The 23352-nt window shown below is 42.0% G+C and overlaps 1 protein-coding gene and 1 long non-coding RNA gene across 3 annotated transcripts in view; one reads left to right on the forward strand and one right to left on the reverse strand.

The window, feature by feature from the left end:
• The window catches only part of ALS2 (alsin Rho guanine nucleotide exchange factor ALS2), a 170557-nt gene extending 163460 nt beyond the window's left edge, over window positions 1-7097 (reverse strand). Inside the window, exon 1 of the mRNA XM_048047088.2 lies at window positions 6984-7097. The gene's annotated coding sequence lies outside the window, so the exon portion shown is untranslated. The remainder of the gene's footprint in view (window positions 1-6983) is intronic.
• Window positions 7098-7534: 437 nt separating this feature from the next.
• Window positions 7535-14910, forward strand: LOC106030110 (uncharacterized). 2 transcript variants are annotated; one of them, XR_010832624.1, is made up of 4 exons: window positions 7535-7936; window positions 8322-8440; window positions 10786-11066; window positions 11350-14910. It is a non-coding gene; the product is annotated as an uncharacterized lncRNA (long non-coding RNA). The 2 variants fall into 2 exon arrangements; XR_001203537.3 differs by lacking the exon at window positions 11350-14910 and having other exon boundaries at window positions 10786-11340.
• Window positions 14911-23352: the final 8442 nt, after the last annotated feature.

Below are 23352 nucleotides of genomic sequence, written 5' to 3' on the forward strand. Positions count from 1 at the left end.
TTTACCAACTGTGATTAGAACGGGCAGAGTAAAGGTTACATGGGTTTCTTGAAATCACTTTGATCAGCTAAAAAGGAGGAAAATAAACTAAAAAAACAAACTACATTAAAACTCATTTTGCCCAATGAATTACAGAGCAAATAATCTCCACTTCTCAGCCATCAGCTATATAGCAAGGGCATGTTCTGTACACTTGAATGCCTTCAGTCCACAAATCAAGAATGTATTATCTATTTAAACGCATTCCTTGCTATGTGAAAGGAAAGCCCTCGGATTTCCTCACAGAAGTACCTCCTCAGTTATGTGAAGGAGAGGACTGAGACAGCATACAGGGCTCACTCCTTAACTGCTTTGCCCAGTTGATGTATTTTAAGATATCCATCTGCATGGCCAGTGGAAGCTTGTGAAACCTGCTAACGGGTGTGAGTTCCTTGCCCTTCTTCATCCACAGGTGATTCCCAAACCTGCTTTGCTCCAGACTTTATTATAAGCCAGTGTGCAACTAAAGAATGTTTTCCAAAATCGTAATTAAACCAAAGCAAATCTGGTTTGCACCGGAGCAGTGACATCTACCAATTACCCACTGAAGTCACATTTTCATTGCCTGCTACAAGGCCCATAAATCAGTCAAAAGGTCACGATCGTCAGCTCAGCAGAAAAACTGCAGCTCTTCACACACATGCAAGCACATGCACTTCCCTGGGCTTCTGAAACGTTCTGGGAGGGGAGGAAGACACCACCACCCACTGCACTCAGTGTCTAAAGCGAGTTTACCAAATCAGATACTTCGTGTTCAAAACAGGTTGTATTCTTGCAGTTCTAATACTTGCCAAGGGCTCCTTTTTCAGTGAATGGGTGTTAATAAGTTTAAATAAATTTAATTAAGTTACTTGTTAGTGAAGAAAACAGACCTATCACGTTCAGAATGTCATTCTTTACTGCTGTCATTTCCAACCTAAGCTTTTGATTTTCCTCCTATAAAATACATTTTATCTTTACATATTTTATCTGTACATATAGACTTTTCATTGTGACCTTCTGTTAGCCCACGCTGGAGACTAAGGAGCTAGGTCTGTCCATCTTTGGTTCAAATCACTGTAGCTCTGCTCTTACACTTAGGTCATGTCTGGGCGTTCCAGCCACAGGGAAAGGCTCGGGCAGAAAGAGGAAGGAGAGCTGGGGGCTGAGCTGCTCTTGCTGCTCCAGCTGCTGCTGAAAAGACGAGGGGCCAGTGGCAGCCAGCCACTACCTTGCCCACTCTGCTTGGCCCAGGCAGCAGCGGCTGCCAAGGCAGCTTCCCCGTGCTCTGCTGCAGCCAAAGGAGTCACCGCAGCTTCACTTCTGGTTTGGCTGCCCTTGGTAACTGCCTCCTTTGCCTACGTCCAGACCTTCCCAAGGCCACACAGAGGGGGAAGCTGCACCCAAATTCCCGAAGTCTCAGTATAGTAGCTTAACCACAAGTCTGTCTTCCCTGGCTTCTTTCTTAGGCGTATATTGCCTCAATCTCTCTGTGTCAAATAAAGCATATAGTGTTTCAGAAAACAAGGTTTCCTTCTCCCCAGCTTTAAAGGAATATAATGACTTACTGGTTTAAAAAGGGTGATAAGCCCAAGGAAAGGCTCTATCAGGAGACTGTGGTTTACCTTAAAACCTAACCAATGCAGGCACAAATTCAGACTGATGTTTTCTAGCAGCATATATTATGGCTGAAGCTTCACTGCTGAAAAGATGATGTGCTCTCCAGCCCCAGTTCTTAAATCTGTGTTCCCTTTCCTGCCCCAAAACACAGAGATAAGCAAAGAAGGGGGCTGTCTGGCCTGTGTGCTCTGCCTGATAAACAAGTAACTGCTGGTGTGCACACATTACAATGAACACACTGTCGCTCCCTGTGCTTACCCTCACCTACATCTCTACTCTCTAGCTGCATCGCTCCTGTGGACTGCAACTGTCTCTGAGGGTTACACAGCATCCTCCAAGGCAATCTCCAAGAATGGGAAAATAAGAGAAGAATTTCTGTCACCTGACAAGTCATTGAGAGCTCCAGTAATTTAAAAAGACAGTATTTCTAACAGTGGAAACACGATGCAAGGTGTGCTAATGCCCAAGCTTGCTGATCACTCTGGATCCCAAACTCTGCCAGACGCAGGCAGGCATGACTGCTAGCAGCTCTCAACTTTTATGCAATCTCTGAAGCTTCAGAAATCCCAACATATGTAACCCTTGAGGAGGCTTAATGTGAATTCTTTGCTCCCATTGTTCTCCAATTCACACCGTTCACATGGTGGAGACTTCTTCCTGCTCCCTCCTTGTCAGGGGAGACAGCTTCAACTTCAACAATATGGATTTTATTGTACCCCCCCCTACATCCCACTTCTGCCCCTTGTCAATAGCACAGAGGCCCAAACGCCATCTCAGCTGCAAAGAGGAAATGACTATTCACAAGACACAAAGGTTTATGGATTTCTGCCTAACAAAAGATTATTTCTAAGCAGACTCTTCATGAACCGATGCCTCAGTTCTTCCAGCAGGCAAGCAGAGAGCCTCCAGTCTGCCCAGCACAAACCAGTGAGGGCACTCTTCAGGGCAGGTGTACTAAGCAAGGTAGTCTCTTAATCTTCTCACATGCACAAGCGCTATTTTTCATACCAGCTGCATCTTAAACACTCAGTTAAGATGGTGATTAGTGGTGGTGGTAGGGTGTCACAGTGGGAGCTTTCTTAAGAAGAAAAGGCTTTGATTGAGCCAATGAAAGCTGTTGCCAGGGAACCAGATGCCATGAACACACCACTCCAGCAGTGCAAGAATACAAACCATGTGAGCGCTGGACTGAGCTTTAAATGCATTTGCTGGTTGAGGCCTGAACACACCATTAACTCTTTCAGTACCCAACAGAGTTCACACAATGAACGGGGAAGATGGGAATCTGTTACAAGCTCAGAGGAGCAGAATATCTCCTGATACCTCTCTATTATACCTGGTTGATTCAGAAGAAAATCTGAGGGGGGAAACTTTTAACCTTTAGTTTTTGACTGGCAAAGCAGGTTTGTTTGTTTGTTTTTTCAAAAGTATGTGAGGAAACTTTCTTCAAAGTAACAGTTTTATACTAAAGTGAAAAGGAATCAGATAAGTGCTCAGACAACCCTGCAAAAGTATTAATTTTGTTTTTGTAGGGGGCGTTACACCTGAATTTTGATGTGCACAGTGCATTCACCAGTCAGTTCCTCTGCAAGAGGAGCAGAATAGCTTAGATTCCACTTTTCCCAGATCTGAGCTGGTTTCCAACACAAATGTTACCGATTTGAATTTTATCTGATCAGTTGCCAATTTGTTTCAAAGTTAACTTTCCACTCTGATTACTAAACAGCCTTGCACTCCACCGACAGAGCATTTTTTTTCTTAATGTAAATTCCACAACGCTCTGCAGTCCTACCAGTAAAACACAGCTAAAGCTCTAATTAAAAATCATGCCTGCCACATGTCAATTCATAAGAACTAAAATTAAACTAACAAGGGGCTGTAACCAAAACTTTCTTTGAACACAGTAGCCTGCCTGCTCCATTTTCCAGCAGTAATGTTTGGAAGCAGTTCTTGCAGGACAATGACTTGTCCCAGACACTCTCATCTTTGGGCTTCCAGTTTGAACCTAGCACAGGTTCCTAACTACTAAAAAACATTCCCATCTGAAAGCCCCTTCCTTCCTGAGTAACCAGCATTAGCTGCGTGCAACTGCTTTGATCCCACAGAGTTGATAGCTGTGTTGAACAAGTAAGATGTTGCTGGCGTATTACGGAGAACTCCCTCTGCCAGTCTTCATTTCAGCCTTTTTATACCCTGTGTTAATGCCAGCCGTGTAGCAAGCCCTGAGTTGGGGTCCAGTGCACTATTGCCTTTTTATTCCTCTCCCACAGCGTAGAAGGCCTGGGGGAAAGGAGATAGCAATACCATTACAATGCCTAAGTGGCCATAAAGTCCCACTATGAGTCCTAACAATCTGCACATATTGTACACAGGTACAATAAACTTTGGGCCCCTCAAATTTATTCTAGCAGATTGGCAAGAGCAGATAGTGCAAAGCTGATTTAAAATCCTTACACAATTCCTGTGCCAATTCCTGCGCCATTTCCTGCCTGGGTTGGTGATGATGAAGAACTGGACTTGTGGTCGTCCACAGCTGCTCATTGTCAAGACGACACCTACAGTTTGTCACCCCAGAGCCCCTCGGAGTTCCAGCTAACAGTTATTCCATGGCTGTACTGCATAGCTGAGAAGTGGGAGAACACACACACGTATATGGCAAACTGCAGCGCAGACAAACTTATCATATGCTGCCACAGAGTGCTCCTGTCTCACCAGACACTGAATGGATTTACTTGAGGGTCCATGGGCCTGCTGTGGCCCTGAGACCCCTCATCAGTTACTGTGTTGCCATGATCAGGGGCTGCCTGCCTGCTGCTGATATAACTTCTGGGTTTAATCTGCAGATAGGCATGCCAGGCTTACTGCAGTTGTTCCCACTGCAGAACCCCCTCTCAGGCAGGACACCACAGACTCTTTACAGAAGTTCTTGCGTAACCCTCATAAAATAGGGAAAAACAACACTGCAACTCAGCTTAGGTTAGCCCTGGATAAGTAGAAGAACTGGAAGAAATATCTACAGGCAGAGAGCAGTTATCTAAACACAACTTTGGCAACGTACAAGGGCTAACAGCCCAGTTTTATAACCAGTTCCATACAAAATCTCCAATGATCAAAAACAGTCAGTGTCTGCACTTTGTATTTTGAGTCTAAAACATACATACACCCAGCTAGATATTGCACAGTGGCAAAGGAAGCCATTCTGGTGCGCTGGCTTAGTGGGACATCAGGATAAAAGTGTCACTTACTGAACAAACATGCTTCCACGGCATGTCAGTGACCTCTGCAGAGCTCCATCTAAGATCCTGGGCAGATGTGATCCTGCTCAGTTTGCAAGAGCAAACAGTACTGCAGTGCAAGATGGTATTGTTACAGAGGCTAATAATCCAGCCTCTGTGCTACAAAGAGGCGTGGACGTGCTGAAGTTATCATGCTGGCGAGTGACATTTAACACCGGCTATTGCTTTCCACCTCCTGCTATGCGTTGCTTAGCTCCTCACCAAACATAATCATCCCCAAACATACATAATCTTTACATTTATGTTCACACAGGCATTTGTGCTGCTATGTTAGAGGGATTTCATTAAATTTGCAAGCTGGAGCCTTCAAGAAACATGAAGTGCAAGAAGTACTGGTGCATTTCCAAAATGTATTTCCCTCCTTATCACACGCAGGAAGATCCACGTTCCAGTTGACATAATTGCATGTGTTGTGTCCCCCCCGACCCATACACATACTCTGGATCCAAGCGGCGGTACAAGGATTACACCTGCTCTGGGGCAAAAACGACAGCTGCCTGTAGGACTCTGCTGTACCCTTGGTTGCAGCAAGTGGAAGATGCACAGTTGATGAGGCAGAAGACAGTGTGCAAAAAAAGGAGACCTTCCTGCACTGAGGGAGCTAAATGCTGCACTGAACAACTAGAGTCCCCAGACACAGCACAGAGTCCCCATGCTCTTTCCTCCAGCTCCATACCCAGCCCAGATTACCATGCCCAGCTCTCTGAGAGACCTCTGCAACAAACCCATCCCCACTCACCACTGCAGCCCACATCCCCTTCAGTTTCATCCCCACTCATGCCTCAGTCCTTCCTTTTCCCTCTCTGCTCCCAGCCTTTCCAGGGCTCCCCATGTCCCCTTCCACTTCTTAGTGCTGCCAATTATTTGCCATTTCCTTCCTCACGTCCTGCTTCTGTTTTCCTTGCTCAAATTGTTTCCTCCTTTGCTCTCAAGCCCACCTACATCCAGACCAGCATCTGGTCCTACTTTGAGTTTACTCATTTTTCCCAAGCAAACTCCTCATTACAATCACTATCTCAGTTAGATACCCTCAGATATTCAATGAAAATGAATGTTTTCTGTAGCTGTTCCATACCTACAGATTTGGACAGCCTATTCCAATGGTATGTTATTCTCAATTTTCACAAGTTTATTTTAATGGCATTTAAAACAGACCTGATGTAGCACTCAGAGATGGATTTTTATTTGTAAAATATATATCCTTCACAGATATAAACTAAGGCAGACTAGCCAATAAAACTGACAATCTTAAAAAGCAGTGGACAAAAGGCAGTTGCTACATCCCCTTCCCACAACATTAATGAAATGTAATTAAGCACTGCTTAAAAACTATGTGGCACAGCCTTGCAGAAGAGTGGCTAAAGAAATGCAAAGCAGAGAATCAATCACAGTCTTTGGAAGTGAATTTAGATTGATATTCTCACCTAAATCTCTATTTTCTTAAATTAATTTACATTTGGTTCAACTCATTATAAAGTCATGAAGTACAATCATTTGTACATCTTGGAAGAAAATTATCCTAAGCTGGGGAGAGAATTTATGATTGCCCTGCCAGCACAGGCTCGTTTCTATTGCTGTTCTGTTATGGAAAGTGTCGTTTTTGCCAACTGAAGAAAGCAGCTCCTCTGTTTGAAGACATACTTGTTTTGTACAATTTCTATTGCTGTTTGTATATTGTAAACCACTTTGAGCACATGGAGAGTGAAAGACACTGTATAAAATAAAGTTAAAAGTTGCAGTGTTGTAGCGTGCTGTAAGTCTTTGTACATGGCAGCAGGGGGCACTTCCACAAGATGATGCCGAAGTGCAGTTGACAGACTATCCTGGTTTCAAGGCCAGGCAAAAGCGCACACTGTGTTCACATCTCACTTCTGAAAGCAGAGCATGCCTGTACTCAAAGATGGCTCCCCACCCCTCTTGTTCCCACTAAAAATCCTCACAGCAGTTGAGTAGCTTAGCGAGAAATTAAAGAGAAAGAAACTTGTACCTTTGAATGAAGCATGAAGAGAGTAAAGAACCACACATCTGAGCACAGAAGGAAGCAAATACCTGAATAAGTCTTGGCAACCCGGTGCTAGCGTGGGGCCCAAAGAACAGGATCACTATGGCAGGAGTCAGGAACACAACTGAGAGGCTGAGACTCTTATCTTCCTCTTCAGTTACCTAAGAAAGGTGAAATGTTCTTACAGTAAGTTTCTGCATAAAAAGAGTTGAAGAACCAGAGACAAAGTCATTCAAGTTACATAAAGACCTACACAAATACACAGAGGACGAGCATTCTACAATACAATCCCCAGAACTGGTCTCTTCCAGCTCTAGTAATATTGTTTTTCTCCATTCTCAGCTAACAAATAATGGAATTTGGGGGACTTCCATGAAGAAAAAAAAAAAAAAGCACAATAAAGCAGGTTGGGAAGAATAATGTCATTCTGTCAGCTACAGGTATTTACTGCAGGACAGCACATTCGTTACATCTGAACCTGCCCCTTGTAGTATTTCTGTGCTTGCTTGTGCTCTCCCTCACTCTCTCCCTGGCTGATGTAAGGAACTTAATTTCAGTTTGCCACCATAGCAACAGAGAAACAACCCCTGACCACAATAAGGAGGATGGTGGCAGTGGTTCACAGATCCCGAGATGTTGCAAAGCAACCAGAGTGGAGAGAACAACAAGTATACGGGCCATAGAGGAGAAAAAAGTAAACAACTCCTCTGAACTTTCCTCACACTTTTCAAAAACACAGGATGCTAGTCTGGCTTTTCTGCTCTTTGGAGTAGCACATTGGCAAGGCACAGAATTTATGAACTAGTGCATTTCTAAACAAAGAATCTGGCTGAGTGCTCTGATAGTAAATTTGCCGTTCCAGGGGCAAACTGCAATCTTTGAGAGCTTGCTGACCATCCTGGGGTCAGGGAAAAACGCCTAATGTCTCCCTGCTAAGTCGCGGCAGAAGGAGGTGATGAAAAAAGAACAGGAGAAATTGGCAGCGCCTTATGAACCAGAGGTGAGTAGCTGTAAGAAAATTCACTGCCATAGCTCTCAGGGATTGAATCTCTTCCATTTTGGAATGTTAACTTACAGTGACATAATTATTTTACTGCCAAATTATTTTACAACATTTATTTGCCATGAAAACTATGAATGCCATAATAACCAATGGGACAATATAATACAAGATACATGTGTCATAGCTAAAACTGAACAATCTTTAAATTATTGTTTTGAAGGTCACGACACAAAAAATACACATTTCTATACAAAAAAAAATCATTGTGTTATTAAATGCCAGATTAATAGGTAAACCTGCTAGTTTGTGGATTTGTATGCGGATTGTTTTGTTTTTTGAGCCTACATCTGTTATACTGATTTGAAATATTTTGTTTGAATAGCATATACCATCACAGGAGTTTCACAGGAGCTAAAAGAACAGACTCATTTATATGATGCACTGCAGTGTTGCGATGAAAAGTGAATACATCAGAGCCACAGCCAAAGGCAGCTTTTTCCTGTGAGTTCATACCAACAACACTAACCCTGACTCAATAGAAGTCAGAATTATTTCTGAAAGGAGCACATTTTGAACCTAGTTATGCAGAAGAAAAAACAAACAAACAAAAAAAAAACTAAAGCGTGCAGGATACAGATAAGAATTTACCCCAAAATTTCCTCCCAGCTGTATCACAGCAGCATTACTAGAGTCAGGGCTGGAAGGAAGCATCAACTTTGTGAATTGTTGACACTACTTTGAGGTCGATTTTGAATCTCTGCTGTACATCCCAGAACCATGACCGTTTCCTCTGTTTAGCATTACTACCAGAAAAATTAGCCTAAGATATAATTTTTGGTCAGTGGGAACCAGAAAGTGACACTAACTTTACATCAAAGAAAGTATGTGAACACCCCAATAATGAGAATAATTTGGAAACCTCTACTTTATTATTTGCTTTCAAGATACCAGAGAGTTTCCCAAGAGAAACTCTTGTATACTTGTATTGCTTTATTCTCTCAATGATCCACGATAGCTGATTTATCAGAGCCCTTCTCACACACCTCGTTCAAGGCACACCAATGGAGAACAGATGCAAAGCATCTATCTTATCTGCGGCCTTTATAGGGCAGCCATTCCTTTAACCCCTGAGTGCACAGGGAGATATTTCAGACCGAGACGGACTCCCCCAGTCAAGATAGCATAATCTGTTTGAGATGCATGGCTGTTGCTGCCTTCCCAAACATGCTAAAGTTTATGAGGGAAACCCCAGTTTTTGAAACAGACCCCATATTAAGGTCTTTTTACAGCAACCTCCTCTCTCTTGCATAGTTAACTTCCTCTTTGCTGCTGATGACTTATGTAAGGGCTTGTGTGAAGAGAAATTTCTCAAGCTAGCAGGGGCCAGACTTGTCTATTCACAGAGGATCCAGCATAAAAAAGCCATGGCCTGATTTGAATGCTACAGAAATAGTCATTATCTCTATAACATAGCAACTGCCTGCCCGACCTGAGGCCAGGGCCATGCTTCTGAAGCTGGTGCCCCCTTTCTAAAGAGATCAGGTAAACAAAGAGAAAAGGTAAAGGGAAAATTTAAGCTGAATCAGGAAGTGAGCTACAATTGCTTTATTGCTAACACATTTGATCCCTGTACTTTTACATTTCAAATCCATTAATTTGCCTTTTTTTTTTAAAAAAAAAAAAAAGCATTTCACAATAATAGTGGTCATGGATGCAATGAAGCAAACCAACATGACCGCTGTAGTCCGTGACCCCCCAGTTTTGAAGAACTGGTGTGATACATACTGTATTGAGTACTGACAGGAATATGGTTTTAGCAGGCAGGCTTATCAACAGACATCTGTACTACTTTCTTAGTACAGCGATATACTATGCATGACGCTGCTTGTATGTAGAAATTCTCAGGGAAGTGTTTCATGTCTTCAATACTGCCCCTGAAGTGCTTCCCATACTTAGAGTACTTCTCAGATTCACTCAGAAGTATCCTAAAAGCACTTTTGCTTCATTTCTTGTATTCTATAGCTCATCAGACACTCTGGACCCCACGTAAAAACTGAAGTATCCCCGAAGCATTGCTAAATGGGCATCCTTTATTAACATGCACATGCAGACTGCACCCAGAACTGTGCCTCCCGCTTCTCAGCACTGGGGACAAAACGGATCGCTCCCATGGCGAGCTGGGGGCTACAGAGGCCACAGGAAGGAGAGAGACATCTGAAATGGGCAGAGCCGGGGAGAATAAAGGCAAAGCTCTGCAGATATAGGCTCCTGCTGCCACTGAGATGAAGGGAGAAAAGCCAGAATGCCCTTGTCAAATGAGACGCCACCCTGGTGGCAACAGCAGTAGCAGCCTGGCCTTACAGGACTGTGGTTATAGGCAAGGTACTCTGGACGCTCATGGGCACTGCCCAGCAGGCCTGCTACCCTCAGCAAACACCTACTGTATCTTCATCTAGGACAGGACTTGTCTGGACCTCATCCACAAAGCCGTCTTCCAATCCAGGAGGAGTCAATTCAAGTCCCCACTGAAATAATCTAGTATGTTGCCAGATTAAAAGTGGGCTAAGTCTTGATCATTAATTCATAGCCTGAGCTCTGGCTGTTCAGTACTTTCTGCTGTAGGTGGTCTACTGGAGAACAGCATAGCTCAGGTCCTAGCCGTGCTGTACAGTGATTCTTAGGTGCAGACAACAGAGCTTGCTGATGGCAGCAGATAAAGCCACAATGGTGAAAGCATGTAAGGAAAGAATAATTTCCTGTGTAGTAAGTAAGCCACAAATAGCCCAACTGATAAAAGATTTTCCTTTACTTTTACCCCTCCTCCTTTTTTTTCCCTTCTGTTTCAGGATTATTTGAAATGGAAGTCTCATGACAGTCACTCCCATGTTAGCAAGACTTCAAATGCAAAGCACATTATGAAGGACTGCTTGGGTCTGTGTCTTCCAAAAACCTACAGTCCAAGAGTGGGTGCACTGTTCTGTACTCTGAGAAAATGGCTGAGCCTTCATGGAAAATGGGCAGTAGGAGAATGCACCTGTGGGGCCACAGATATGGAAAAAAACTACAGATAAAGTTGCACACCCTCCAAGACTTGAATAAAGCCATCATGGCATATGGAGGAAAGCAGGTAAGAACCAACAACTTACAAGAGGCCCCTGGCTCTGTTCCTCTACATGTTAAATTACACAGCCACTCCATGAAACCTCAAGAAGACTACTGCTGTTCACTGATGTTAATAAGCTGCTAATAAAATTAACCTAATACTGAAACATATTCTTAGCATCATCTTCCCTATAATCTTCCCCTCATTTCTTTGAAAGTTATCAGCTATAGTTCATTTATCTTGATTAAATTTGTACCTGTTCTAAGGTTTTAAATGGTGCCAACATGGTCTCTGTGTCTCTATATAGGGTGAATTATTTCTCAAACACATTGCTGTATGGAGAGCTGCTTCCTTTGAAGCCCACATGGAGCCGGATTTTGGCTCTCATAAAGTCTGCTGGAATTTTGCCATCAGCATCAACGGAGCCAGTTCATGTGTGGATTTCGTGTCTATGAACCCTGACAAGGAACAAACCTTCTCAACTTCTATTCAACTGGAAAAAAGTTTTCATGCTAACTAGCTGAGGTTTTTTTCTTCCTTGGATTAGAATGGGAAGTGTCAGCCATCCCACACGATACTCATCACTCTGGCTCCCATATTTCTCAAGTCCTAGTATAATATTCAAAGCAATTATATAATAGTATTTTGTATTCTGCATAACTCATTGCTATTAAAACTAATAAGCTACACCCATGCCAATGACATGGGTTTTTTTTCCTGCAGTGCAGCAACTCTACTTTAAAAGAGGTAGAAAGCACACTGAGGCTTTGTAAGAGGACAAGACTTATTCAGCAATCACTGATGGTGTGAGATACTGTAGAGCTGCTACCAGATTTGTCTGGGAAGACTTGGCTTAACTCATTCTTGGCTCCACCATCAGTGATGTAATGAGTTCATCCCAAACTTGTGGCAAGAATTTATTTATTCATTCTTTACAACATCCTACATCTTGATCTGTTCTATATATACACCCAGTTATAGGTTCACAGATGTCTAAGACAGTAAATTCTCAACCTAAGCAAGCCTATGCTGTGCCATTTTCCTGATGACCCAGGACATTAGTAACTTAAGATGAGTATCAGGTGGAAAGAATCCTCATCCAGCATGATATATTTTCTGACAAATACTTAAATATTGCTTGCTTTTACACTGGAAGACAAGTCAGAATTGACCAATTTACAAAACAAACATAGGTTGTTTTTTTTCTTCCAGCCATTTCCTAGTGGTTATTCATTTTGCTTTCCTGCAAGTCTGTCTCCAAACTAAATGTCAGAGACCAGGCTGTTGTGCCGAAACTGTTCAAAGGAGATGGGAAAGAAAGTCTTTTCTCCTGCCCATCATAGGAGTTGGACTCAATGCTCCTTGTGGGTCCCTTCCAACTTGGGATGTAAATCGTAATTCTATGATCTGCACTCTACTTGAGGGTCTAGGTACAGTGATGGCACTCTGACACAGGTTGATGGAGGTTATATTACTTGTCAGTACTATAGCAGCCCTGATGAGCAACTGCTTGGACACAGCTAGCTAGCTAGGTGACAAAAAGCATTGTGCACAAATATGACTTGATACCACCCTTTGTAGTTCCTTGATCCTGGAATTCTGTGGCTTAAGCATTAGTTACTTCGCTACTATCCAACAATCTCAATAGAATTAGGGCAGCTGAGGATTTTGGCAACATCTTCACGCCTCTAACTATATCCCTTATTCTTTGGGAAGGAGAATAGGGAGCTCCTATCTTGGCTTTCTAATACTCCACTCAGGGATTTCCCAACACTGAAGGTTCACGTTAGGAATCAAACAACTTTAGACACCAGTTAAAGAAGTGACTGATTTATCTAGATGTGCATTTTTTTATTCCTGCAATAATGTAAAAGCAGTAGAGTGGAGCCAAGGATTTGCCTCACAGTGATTTGATACAGTCAACATTTCCTTGTTAGAGTGCCTCTGTGCTCATTTTCTGGAGATAATATTGCAGTAGGTTGGTCTTAGGATTTAGATGAGGCATGGGTTGAAGCTTGCCAAATACATTTTGGAAGCATACCCTGAGGGTCTGGGAGGGCATGGAGCAAGAAGCAGAGATACTGCCTTGCAGAGTGTCACTAGCACAAGTTCTGCAGGATACAGCCCACACACCTACCAGCAGACTGAGACTGCCAGACCTGATGTTCAGAAACACTCTCAAGCCCAGCTGAAGTCATCAGCAGCTGCAGGTGTTCTCAGAAAAACTCTGGCTGCACAGAGTAGATGTTTCCTGAAAAACAGCATTGAAAGGCGGATTTCAACCTTTGATTGGGAAATAAACTACAACAAAATTATTTCCCCTCAAGTCTGTGGCACATCTAAATAATCTGTGGTCACAGCCCTTAAGGCTTCCCTTTCCTTGGTCAGCTGTCTATCCACACTATTAGTTTCATTCAAGAAGAGTAAACAGTCTCAAGATTGGAAAAAGAAAACAGTACACAGCATTTACAAAATGTGTGCCTGCATGTGTATGCGTGTAGGACTGTACAGGTGGAGAACTGAGAATTTTTATTCCTCTCTATGTGTTAGCTGAAATTAAGTTATTTGTTGAAAATCACAAATAGCAGGGGATAAGAACACCAGCCTGGGATTCAGAAGACTTGAGTTTAACTAAAAGGGGTCACCACCATTAAAATATGAAGAAATCAGACACCTTTGACAAACAACTGCATCACTTGTGCAGGACACTGAGAGCAAACAGCAAGTCTGTGATAAAACTGGCAAAGCTAATTAGAAATTAGTCAGCAGACAGCTCTGCAGCTGAAAGATCTGTTTTTGTTTTAATCTTATGACTAGTTGTTACTTTCACAGCTCTGTACAAGAAGGCCACAGAAGCCCTGCTACTATCTTTGGCAGCTCTGGCAACCCTATCCCAAAAACAATCACCCCAAAAAACCATGAGTACAAAGGGTGACCTCAGTCACTTACGTAAGGGACACTCATGAAAATGCAAAACCAAGATCTCTTGCCTGTCAGCTATAATACAAGGTACATCCTACCTGATACCTACAATTAAACTGCTAGATTATTTTAGGTTTTTTTAGTCATTGAACAAGGTTAATGAAATTGACTTTGACACGTAAATGGGTACGTGTCCATCTCCCATCCCCTCCTATCCCTTTCAAGGTCTACAAATTAACCTCACAGAAGTGAGGTAATGCTTACTGGCATCCAGAGAGTGGTCTCCCTGCTAGTTTGTCAATAATTAACAAATTATCTGTTCCGTAGTAACTGGACCAATACCCCTACTTAATACTATGTTCTCTCCTTTACGTGAAAATATACACACCCAGGCTACCAAACGGCACCTATGTTTAGTTATTAATCTGACCAGACTGAAAACAACAATCAAATCCCTCTTACAAGACCATTGACTTACACACAATTTCTTAAAGCTGTCTGTACTTTCTTGTTTATCTAGCATTAGCCTACAAGATGTTTGTAAAATGATTCATGCACAAGACAGTTAATCACAAAATACACAAGAATAAAAGTTGAAAGCTCCAATTCCTTATGAATTCTATCTTGCAAAATCATTTGGAAGCTTTGGCAGTTGCCTCATGAATGTTTTTATTTCTTGATAATGCTAGTTTATTACCTCGGCTCCAGAAATATCAAGAGACTTCATCCCTATTGTGCTAAACACTATACAAACACGCAAGGAATCAACAATCCTTTCTTCTAAGAGCTTGTATATGAAATCGCCATATTCACTGAGATCATAAGAAATTTAAGGCATATGCTAAAGCTTAATGCTATTTGTAGGTAAAAAATCAGGAGGAGCCTTAAATATTTCAGCACTGTCACAATCACATAGCTTAGAGTGAACAGCAAGAGCAACCTTTAATCACAGGAAGCAATTTGGCTAGCCTTAATGATCTCAGATACCAAGTATTCTGTACAAAATACTTTGTATCCCAGCAACCCCCCAAATTACTGTTAAAATCTTAATCCTACAGCTTTACATATGATACGAAAATTTGACCTTTTATACAAGCGCATACTATTAACACCAGCTGAACAGTTTGAAAGGTGCAATAAAATACAATCCTATTCATGCTCAGAAATGAACATTTTTCATGTTACTGATCAAAGGCATTTCAAAAAACATGCATGTGCACTGTATGGACTTGAATGACCGTGCAGATATGTACACACAAATACTTTTGAGTTTTAGTATTTGTGTGAGCCTTAAGCTAGCTCTATCACATCTTGCATAGTAACGATATCTGCAGAGATAAAGAGTGAACCTCTACAGAAAGAAAGCCTTTAATCAGTCTTCTAATCGGAGTCTGAACTAATGAGGAAAGTCTCGGTGCAATCTAGATAACTCTTGCTTAACTGCGTCTGACATTTTGGAATAGATTAGGTTCTAATGGTCTATGGCAGAGCTTTCTCTTTAGAAACCTTGAGATGTCATTAATAAATACTGGTCATCGTAGAAGGACTCTACACCTCTGTAGTCGAGACAAAACATCTTATAGGAAATCACTGCCTACTGTGTTGTGAACCACATCAGTGAAGCCAGGCGCAACATCCATCAAAGATTAAAAGAGCAGAAAACGAACACTGCTGTGACCAAACACTTGAAATCATGTGCCGACTGCCACAAACAATTAGAATTCAGCAGGGGTATTCTCAGGCATTCACAAATCATGACCGCAGGAGACCTCAGGAAATGGGGCCACGATTAACCCATCCTGCTGTCCCCAGCCGTAACAACGGGCTGTTATAGGGAAGAAGCTGCAAGCTTTCTCATCATGAAAAAGACTCATTTTCCTAAAACCTTGCCTTCTGATCAGGATTTGAAGAATAGTTTGTTATACACAGAAACCTACAGTTAGAGAGCAGGAAATCCATGCTTAATTCTTTTTTCTTTTTTTTTTTTTTTTGAGCAGGGGCAGAGATATCTGGGTTAGGGTTCTCATTCAGCAGCAAGGGGAACAGTTCAAAGGCTGCAGACTTGGGGTCTCCAAGGAAGGCAGATCCTCTTGTCCCTCTGCCCCCGTGTCTAGTGCACACCTCAATGCATCTTTGCGGAGCACCAGTAGGCTCCCAAGTACTCAACCTATCTTGTCATCATGCAGCAAGCAGATCAACACAGGAAGACAGACCGGACATGACACTTGCTGATTCTGGGTGGTGGGTAAAGGAAGATGGAAAGCCTTTCTGAACACCACAGCATGTTGAAAACATGGTACAAACAGTAGGATAAAATTCTGGATTCAAATAATATTATATTGGATGCTCAGAAAAAGGACAAAACCAAGCTACCCGGGGTATTACATCCATGGACAAGAAATGTGGAAAGGCTTCTCCTCTTTTTTTTTTTTTTAAACTCCTTTTTACTTAAAAATGGGCCAGTTGTACTTAGTTCTATATTCTCAAATTTGCTGCAAGACTCCCTAAGATAGCCTGAGAGCTGAAATGGAAATTTTCCCACCTGTCATTTAAAAGAAACAGATCCAGATTTTCATAGAACAAGGAAAAAAAAAAAAAAGAAAAGAAAAAAAAAGAACAACCAAACAAAAAAAACAAAGAGCTGGAAGGTCTAGCTCTGCTGGCTAGCACAGCCCCATTGCTTCTCAAGAGTGCCTGCGCTGGCTCTTTACCTGAATACCACAAGCCCCCATCCAACCACTGCTCCCCACAGCCCCATTACAACCTCATTCATGTAGCCCCCCCTGCAATGCCTCAGTAGCTGCAGCTAGCTGCAGAGCTGGGAAAGACAGGAGCTAGCATAGGAAGGAGTTTTGATCATTCTTCAGAAGCTTTATCTTTTTTCACTGTAAATTTAGGCTTCCCAATATTCTTACATGCAGGCACACTGGCTGGCAATACCTTGACATGCTGCCTGGCTCCAGCTCAAGCTGAGAGTGCCCGATATCTTAAAGTCCTGCCCTGCACATTTTGAGAGGGCTCTGAGGGCTGGGTGGGCTCAAAAGCAACTACCAACACTGATGTCAGTGCAAAATTTGCTACTGCATGGAACCAACCCACTGTTTACAATGGCAGTTGCTCGAAGAAATGATTGAATGCTAAGGAGAAATATATACAGGGATGTAAGAAAAGAATAATCAGATGCAGTAATTGGCTGTACTGTAAAGGAAAATGAACAGGCTTCAACATGCCTGCTATACTGTAAAACATTTGGGCAAGTACAGGGTGGCCTGTTTTGAGAACTGCCAATAAACACATTCCATGAGTCTACAAAAACTAGAAGCTGACTAACTGGCAGATAGTTATAGTTCTAAAGAATTTGCAATTTATGGAGACAGCTACTGTTTAGAGCTATTACTCCTACAACTCATTTATTCGTTGTCTAGGAAAGCACTGATTTTCCATGTGTTCTTTCTGTTCTTTGAACACCTGCTCACTGGCATGTCGGGAACCCAGATCATTTACAGCCCATGAAGAGTAACAGGTCCTCCCAGGTTAGTCCTTCATAAGCCACAGGGGTGATATGAGACACGCTCGTCCTCATCGAGGAAATAGCATGGTACATTTCCAAGTCCTTGAGAGAAGGCACCAAGACCCCATTAATTTACTCTCAGCTCCTACACTGCACACCACTGCAGCTCATTCAGAACACTGGCAACAGAGGCAGAGCCTGGGACTAGGGCCAAAAATATAGGAGTTGTCTAAAATCAGAATAGACTAGAAAGGTAACTGACTTTGATTATGGTTCTCTAATGAAATCTTACTGGCTTAGCTGCTTACCTGTAGATGTCTTCAAAAGCACCTTCTGAGTTATTGATTAGAGCCTGTTAGCTCATCAGCTTCACGAGATGGGAGAGAGACACCGAAGTCCTCCAACATGTGCTATTGTTGCAGAAGGGTGACAAAGGAACGAACACCTTGGCACCCATACCTCCAATTCCTGAACAAACCTGATAACCACACTGACTGACAGAATCTCACAGGCCATTTGGCCAAGAGGTACCTCTTCAGACTCTCTTGAACCTGAGATCCCAACATAATACAGACTCCAATGTGCAGGCCAGTGACATTTAAAGATCATTTAAATGATCTTTAAGATAGTTTTTTATTCTTAAAGAATTATGCAGTACGTTCTTAATTCAATTGGGCAGTTGAAAAAAACTACTGCATTACAGAGAGGGAGTTAAAAGAAGAAAGCGAACACTTACGCACACACTCTTCCCTAGCTGAGCAGAAGGAAAACAGAGCAAATCTTCCGTGTAGGATCTGGAGTGTAAACCAGCTTCCTATTCAAGTCAATTAAAAGATATAAGCAATTTATAAACTCTCACGTCTATGCTCTCTGGACTTAACAAGTGAAGACCCGTTAAGACAGAAGAGTCTGTCTTCTGAATAAATCTATGTTCCCCATATTTGGGACGTAGGCTTTGTCTGTTAAAGCTGTAAAAAGTAGCCACAAAGCTGTGGTACATAAGCAACTGATAAACTTCCAGGCTACTAAGATACAGTATTTTGTTTGAAGACAGCCTCAGATTAGAACCTCATTTTACATCATTTTCCCCAGTACAGTGTCCAAACCAGTTATTGTTAAGCTATTCAGACAGTGCATACTCATATAATCTCATCTCCAATGACACAGCCAGGTATGAACAACTCTGCAACAGATGATCACATTTCTGCTCTTACTACACTCTGTCCAAAGTGATTGCAATAGATTTAGGAAAGCGCTTAGAATGCAAACAAATATATTAAAGAGATAGACTACGTATTTTCAGTTTTTCCAAACTGTTTAGCAAAAGCCTGATTTGCAGTCTATTGGGATTTTTCTTCCCATCATAATTTTAGCATCAAAACAAAAAAAAAAAAAAAGGAAAAAAAAAAGGAAAGTGGGGCATTGTAGTTTATTCCTTTTCAGTGTCTGAGACTCAGATGGATTAAGCTTTTTAAAGTTCCACTAGTCCCCCAGCAGTCTGTAAATACAAACACTTATTTGTACATTTACAACCTTTTTTCCTCTCTCAAACACACATTTTCATCAATCATAGGCAACACAATTAATATTATATGCTCTCCTGCCCTAAGCCACGTATATCCTTACTCGCAATCTATCTATTCCATGGTGTATGAGGGATCCACCACTGTTTCAGGAATATTTCCAGGTTTATGGAAAGATACAAAAAGACTGTACTGCTGTTCTGAAAAATGTCACCTTCTGCCTGTACCACCAGCTCTCTGCAACAAACTAAGTCAACAAATCCACCTAGTTATTGCTCAAGTCTCTAGAGAGAAAACATGATCTAAGCCTATAAAATCACAAAAAGCATAGAGAAAATGAATAGGGATTTTTTCAGCATTTCTCAAAGTATGCTTTGTGGGGGAACATTATGCATTATTGTTGGGCAGATGAGAAAGGTTTTTTCACACACCGTGCAGTCTAACTGCACAACTCACTGCCACAAGATATGGATGCCTCAAATGCATGATTAAAAAAAAAAACAAACAAAAAACAGCTAAACCAAACAACTATTTGACAAATCCAGGGAAGAAAAATAATAATCAAGGACTATCAAACCTACAGCTCCTCCTCAGTTGTTCCTTCCCAAGCACTCAGAAAATATAACGGGAAAGCAGTTAGCATGTTTCTCCTGTTCTTTCATCCCACTCCTAAGCATGCTTTACTGACCACAAAGACAAAATACTGGGCTGTAGACATTTGGTCTACACCAAGCAAGGCCATTCCTATACAAGTATCTGCCCCATCCCAGTTGAGGCTAGGCTTAATTTTCCTTCAGAGGCAAGCCAGTCTGCGGCAACAGCGCAGAACTACTGAAGTTCAGAAGCTTTGTTCCATGCTAAGGATTTCTTATATGCTGCTGTTAAAGTAATGGAAAGACCGTATAAACTAGACAGCATGAGGAAAACTCCCAGTACAATGTGCCTCTCCCTACATCTGCCTCAGGCTTTTAAAACTCATTTCCATAGTAATTTCCTTCTCAACTTGACATTGCTTTACTCCTAGTTCAATGAATACCTCCCCTGTTTAGTGAAATTCCTGCTAGGATACAGGATGTGAAGGCTTAATACAGTTTGCATTCAAATTACGTTTCTATGCCTTCTTCAGGTTACATAGTTTTAAATTCCAAAGTACTGGTCAACACCTTAAAGAAAAACAAAATCACTGAGGCAAAAGCCCACTTCCTGGAATACAGCATGAATTCTCAATTAGATTATAACTTAACCTGAGCCCACGCACATTAAGAGAGTAAGCAAGGAGCTTTCCATGCTCTGCACAAGAACTAATCTGAACTGCTCTCCTTGAGAGCAGACTGCTGAAACCCAGCCATGCCAACTTGTGAATTCAAAAACCAGCATCATTCAGATGGCACTGAATGCATCAGGATGTATACAGATTCTTGCAGCCAACCCCATGACCTATTACCTTACAAGACAGTATAGCTCGCAGTGGTGGACAGGGAAGTAATCCCACAAAATTTCAACCTAAATAAGTTAGACTTGCTCTGATCTCCCACAGATACTGCACTTCTGCTTCAGACCTCACAAACTTCTTTCTTTTAGGACAGAATTATTTGTTGCTGAACAAGCTTAAGGACAGAGAAAAGCTTGCAAAAACTAAGGAAGTCAAAAAATATCTGGCAGGAGAAAAATCCAAGTACCTGTTAAGGCATTAGCAATAAGATGGAGACCAGGGGCTGCAAAGGACATGACCTGGAGCCCACGCACCTCCTGTTCAGGAGTCCCACAGGTACCCGTTGTTCACTGCTCCACTTTGCCACCTCTCAGGCAGTTCCTGGCCTGCAGCTCTGAGACCCCTCAGACGCCCCCAGAACTCGTACAGAATGGGCAGGATAGAGTCTGTCTCACAGCAAAAACTGTGCCAGCATAGGCTCTGGCTTCAGCACACAACAGACCATAGTCACGCTGTTCTATATACACTTGAAGTTGTTTAGAGACCAGAAACATCCAAATCTTAAAAGATGACAAAATATTTGCGACTGTCTGACAGTGCTGGGGCAAAAAAGGCAAAAGGTTATCAATGTTAGCACTTTAGCTAGAAACAAAGAATAGGAAGAATAAACTTAAAGCTCACTTCCAGTCTAACAGTGATCTATAAATGGTCTCTAAACAAAAAATAGGCACTGAAATAGCTGCACATCCACACGTTGTGAAAGTTAGGATGCAGTTCAAAATGCAGGACTTAGCCGCTTACTGCCATCAGAAAGGCTAGCCTCCCTTTTCTCTAGCTGTAGAGTTTTGCTCCCTTTCTGTCTGCTATAGTATTCACTTGATTCCTAGAAGGGGTGATTCAGGTCACTACACCAGTAGAAAAATAGCCCAGCCAGGAAATAACAAGCGAATACAAAGATAAGAAAAAAAAAAAAAAAAAAAAGACACCCTTCTATCAAAAGATCATTTTGATTAGAAATTGGGTTTTGGACTAAGCACAACTTTTTGAGAGTGTCTATTTTCTGCAGAACACTTTAGGTTTGTCAAAAATGAAGACCATCTTCAGTCAAATGACAGAAACTCAAAGAAAATGAAGAAATTAAGCCCAGAGGAGATGGAATTGTGTGCTGTTCTGCCCTATGCTTCTATTAAAATTTTCTTCTTCTTGTCTCCTAGAGCTGAAAAGGTCTCCAGATTGTGAAGGCTGCTACAGCCAAGCACAGGCATGAGCAGAACTACACAGAAAATCTAAGGGGGATTGACACTCTAAACAAAACTACAGGGGGCTTCATTAGGAACACCACTATCAACATCTCTCATCTTTTGAGACATCTCATTCCATTTTCTGTGGAGGCTACTTCTGTGAAAGACAGAAGTTCTTTAGCGATACGAAATATATATGTAATTTCCCTGCAAAATAGCAGGCATGTTTGTCCTGAACTTGACAGGTTCCTGAAGAGTGACAAGGCTTACAAACATGTAGCATACAAGGATGCACTGGTTTGATGGCCACTGCTGTCACTGTTAGCTGTGACTACAGGGCACAGGGAACGTGTCCTAAGTATACTTGAACTCACGGTTATGCCCATGTGTGGCAGTGTTCAGCAGGAAGCACAGTTGCAATGCAACCCATTTATAAGTGTCATAAGGCAACATTCCTCCTCCACAGGGGCACTGGGAGTGCAGCGCCTTTTTGCCATGGCAGGTTCAGTGACAGCGTAAGTCTCCTACCTGGAGAAGCTGATCTGTCTTTAGCTGCCGTTATTTATGCCACCTCCCGTTCTGTCATAGATAAACAAGGATATGTGAAGAACCTGGAAGTTAAAGTAACAGGACTTCTTAATAAAAACAGTTTTTTTCCTCCTATTAAATCTGCCATAGACTCAGAACAAGATGTGGTAATGGAAGAACACAGAAAGGTCAGGTGTTTTTCTTTAAACACTTTTGCGGCTAGAATAGCTTGCAAAATGGTCTTAACTTAAGCATGACACACAAAATGTGTCCAGGATCTCGCCTCAGATTGACTAGCATTAGATTCTTCCTAAGAAGGGGCAAAAAGTGAACAAAGAAAGAAATTATGAGTGTTTTGTTAGTGGAGTGCCTGCCCTTAAATAAAGTCCTTCTTGAACACCAACAGTTGGAAACTGATCTCTGGGCTCAGGGTCCCCAAATTAAACTATATAATTAACAAATGAGTACACGTACTTTTTTGGAATAGAGTTTGTAATTCTGCAAGTACTTAAGTTATGAAATAAGGGGGAACTAAAAAGTGCATACTACTACTTCTTTAGAGCTGCAGACAGCAGCAAAACGCTGGAAAGGCTGTGTAGGGGCATTTGTAAGTTCATCCCTGGGGCTGATCTAGGCACCTGGGATAATGACATTTGAAATGCAACAATAGCTAGTGGTGTGACTAGAAATATGCCAAGGAAAAGCACTTAAAGCCCCACCCCATGCTACTAAAATGAGCAGGGCTGTTCCTTGACTTTGTTACAACACTGTAGCTGAGCTATATGTCTAAGGTTATATTCTTGTTAGAACACGATCAAGGTCCCAGCCATACTGCATATTTTAATCATGCTGTAATTGCACCAGGGGACAACAGCAGGATAACCAGGTCCTAAGATACTGACATATTTGAGGTGGAGTCAGAGAGAGCAAGAGAATATCCAGAAGTAGAAAAGACAGTATAGATGAAGTGCCTTAGGGGAAAAGACTCATGTCTGCCAGAAAGTCAGAATAAGATGGGGCTTGGATAGAAATCCCACGATAGATTTACTGGCGCAGCAGTTTCATAGGTATACTTGCAGGTATAAATTCATTAAGACTCGCTCTGGTTAAAAATCAACCAGTGTGCCTTGCAGTGGAAGCAAAAGAAGTATGC

This window comes from Anser cygnoides, chromosome 6, assembly GCF_040182565.1.
Source record: "Anser cygnoides isolate HZ-2024a breed goose chromosome 6, Taihu_goose_T2T_genome, whole genome shotgun sequence".
Lineage (NCBI taxonomy): Eukaryota > Metazoa > Chordata > Aves > Anseriformes > Anatidae > Anser > Anser cygnoides.